The sequence below is a fragment of the Marmota flaviventris genome, chromosome 17, assembly GCF_047511675.1.
Source record: "Marmota flaviventris isolate mMarFla1 chromosome 17, mMarFla1.hap1, whole genome shotgun sequence".
NCBI lineage: Eukaryota > Metazoa > Chordata > Mammalia > Rodentia > Sciuridae > Marmota > Marmota flaviventris.
In genome coordinates, this window is record NC_092514.1 from 31,247,272 (window position 1) to 31,250,835 (window position 3,564).

The 3,564-nt window shown below is 45.1% G+C and overlaps 1 pseudogene; it reads right to left on the reverse strand.

The window, feature by feature from the left end:
• Positions 1 to 500: 500 nt before the first annotated feature.
• Positions 501 to 2,577, reverse strand: LOC114080609 (hippocampus abundant transcript-like protein 1 pseudogene; annotated as a pseudogene).
• Positions 2,578 to 3,564: the final 987 nt, after the last annotated feature.

Here is a 3,564-nt window from a genome sequence, read left to right on the forward strand (position 1 = left end):
GAACTGAGAAGTAGGACATGGGAGACGTGGGAAGGAGCAAACAGTAATAATGTATTATGAGTCTGAAGTTGGACATAAATTCTACTGAGACTTGAGTTACTAACTCTCATCCTCTCTTAGGAATGTTCAAATTGTTTAAAACTTTCTTAGAAGCACTCTCCAATTTCTTTTCTTTGTTGCCACTAGAATGCTTGTGTGTGTGTGTGTGTGTGTGTGTGTGTGTGTGTGTGTATGTATGTGTTTGGTGGTCTTGCTAGGTTGCCCAGGCTGGCCTGGAACAAGTGCTCCTCCTGCCTCAGCCTCTTAGTAGCTGGGATCATAAGCACGTGCCACTGCATTGGGCTAGATGGACTTTTTTTCATCTTTAAAATCATCTTAGTCTTGATATATTTTCTTCTGTAAAATCACCTTGAATCTGATCAGACACTAGGCTAGGTCCAGGAATCTGAGTTGGTAGTTCAACATATTTGAATTTGTAAGAAAGATTTTCTTCAAGCTGGTTAAGGTTACCATCAATCCATATTATTAATGTTCATTTTAGACAAGCACTGGGTGTAGAGGAAATAAAGGAAGAGTAAAATTAGGTTTTCATTTGACCTTTGGACAAAGGCAAAAGATCCCTGAAACTGAGTGACTATTAAGAATAGCCACTCATCAATACCTCTGGGCTAAGTGGGAATAATTCAAGAAAGAGGATGGAAGAAAAAAGAAGGGATTCTTTACTTGAAATCTTGCCCAAGATGGCAGTTCCACTCTAATCCTGCACCTTCTGTTCAAAAAGCCATGGAAAGATTATTCCAGTTATTAAAGGAAATCCATCTTTTCTATCAGAGATGACTTTTCAAAGTGCAGACGCCAGATGACCTTGAGAGTTGTACATTATCTGCAGGGAAGTATTTCAAATCTTACCTTCTTCTAATGTACAAATAAAAAAAGAATGAGAGAAAAGAAACGGAAGGAGGGACAGGAGGAAGGGCAGAGAGACAGAAGGAGTCACTTATCAACTTGGCCCGAAGGATGCCACTAGCATCGCCCCTCCAGCACCATGAAGTCTCCATGTGCTGCGGCTTCCTCCATGGCTCTCAGAGGTGGTCATCTGCAGAATCCCATTTTCTGCTGAGTTTACAGCTCAGTGCTCTGATTCCCAGGCTCTTCAAAGGAGAGCTCCCAGATGCTACTATCTTGCAGCAGTGGCTCAATGTCCTCATCACTGCCTCTTTCTGGGGTGTTGGTTAGGCTTCTGCTGATGCTGTTGCTATGTTTTTGAACTCCACTGGCTTTCCGGTATTCAGGGATGAATAAGGCAACCAGAAAAGACATAAGAACTATACATGCTCCAAATAAAAATGGTGGGCCTGGGATGACAGCTCCCTGTAGGGCATCACTGTTAGAATTCAATTCTGGGCCTAACTCAGTCAATTCTACGTGGAACATGTAGAATATAAAGCCATACAGTGCTGGCCCCAGGCCATTGCATAGTCCTCTTATTCCAGTTATGATCCCCTGGGCAACTCCTTGCTGATCTGAATCTGCATTCCAAGAGACGAGAGCGCTGACTGCCGGGAATGTGATGCTGGACATGGCAGCCACGGTCCCTGCAGCCCACATCATCCAGGCCTGAGCTCCAAAACCATACCAGGCCAACTGGAGCATCTGGAAGCCCAAGCCAAGAAGGACAGTATTCTTATTCCCCAACGACCTCATCAGAATGCTAAGAAAGACCGTCTGAGCTACGATAGACAGAATTCCTACCATAGCAATGAATGCTGCAATTTTAACAGATCCAAAGCCTATGACCTGCCTGAGATAGAGAAAAAAACTTGAATACTGTCCAGCTTCGGGAAGATACGAAAGAAACACGGTGATGCAGATTAAGAAGACAGTAGAATCTTTCCCAACTTTCTTCAATGACGCAAAAGGGTCTGCTTGTTTCCAAGAAATCTGAGTTCCCCAGGAAACCGGTCTCATTTTCTCTGGCAAAGATTCTGGAACAGCCACCAAGATGAAACAGATGTCCAGAAGAGCCACCACTGTGGCCACTAGCACAACGAGGCTGTCTCCATAACTTGCAGAAAGGTATGCTCCAATGGCAGGGCTGCTGACCAGACTAGCTGCAAAAGTGGCTGAGACCCATCCATAAGCAGTACTTCGCTTGTGCTCCTGAGTGACATCAGCTACATAGGCAAATATCACAGAGAACGTGACTGAGAAGACTCCAGACACAGAAATCATCGCAAAATACCACCACGGGCTGATCCTCATCAGTGTGATAGGGAAGCAGGTGAAGAACACAGTGCCAAGGAGAAAAGGCTTCCTCCCCCGCACGTCGGACAGAGCGCCTATGAGCGGGGCACTCAGAAAAGAGAGCAGGCCCTTTACACCTTGAATGAGACCATTCATGAGGAATGTGTGTTGAGGAAATGTTTCATGTAGAACAGTCAACATTGGCGTTGTTAACAGGCCCCATGCAAAGAATTCAAGGAAGATGACAACAGCAGCATGGTAAACACTTGGTCCGCCAAAGCCTTGGAGCCAGCTGCTGCCCGAGGCCTGCGCGCCCGCGCGCTTCTCCGGCATGGCTCCCGCCTCGGGCTGCGACGCCGCCTTCCACTCTGGCTCCCGCGCCGGCTCCGGACGTTCCGGGAGGACGGCGACGCCGCGGGGGCGGCGGCGGGGCCCGCGCCTTCATGGGCTCCGCGGCCCCCGCGGCGGCCTGCGGATCGGGCGGCGGCGCCAGCGGCGACGCCGAGTGCTAGGGGGAAAGCCGAGGCTGGAGCCGCGGAGGAGGCAGGAAGAGGCCCGCAGTTTCAAGACTGGCTAGGCTGCTGGCGACCAAACAGACCCCAACTCTCTAGCTGCCAGCGGCGTCAGTGGCGGGTCCGGGGGTATGCTGCAATTTTTATTAGGCTTGTGTAGAATCTACAAATCAACTTGAAAGAACTGACATATTAACAATGTTTTCTATTCAATGAATATATATACTATCTCTCCATATATTTATTTTCCTTTATATCTTTCATCATAATTTTGTAGCTTTCCTCATGTACATTTTATGTAAAATTTTAGATTTATAAAGTACTATATTTTGGAGAAATGCAAATGTAAATGGTACTTGTAGTAATGTTGAATTTTCACATGATCACTGTTGGTATAGTAAATAAATTGGTTTTTAATATTAACATTGCATCATACAACCTGGAAACAACCATTTATTAGCTATTGTTGTTTTTGTTGAATTTTTGGATTTACCACTTAGAGAATCATATCCTCTTTACACAGGGACAGATTTACTTCTTCTTTCCCAGTATTTGGACTGTTTACCTATTTTTCTTCTCTCATCACATTGCTAGAACTTCTAGTGTATGCTGAAAAGTGGTGGTGATAAACAATATGCTTACTTTGTTTATGTTTTTGGTGAGAATATTTCAATTTTCTCACCATTAACTGGGATAATAGTTGCATATTTTTTGTAGCTACCCTTTATGAAGTTGAGGAAATTCATATCTATACCTATCTTACTGAGAGTTGTTTCAGGAGAGGGTATTGAATGTTTGTCCAGTGATG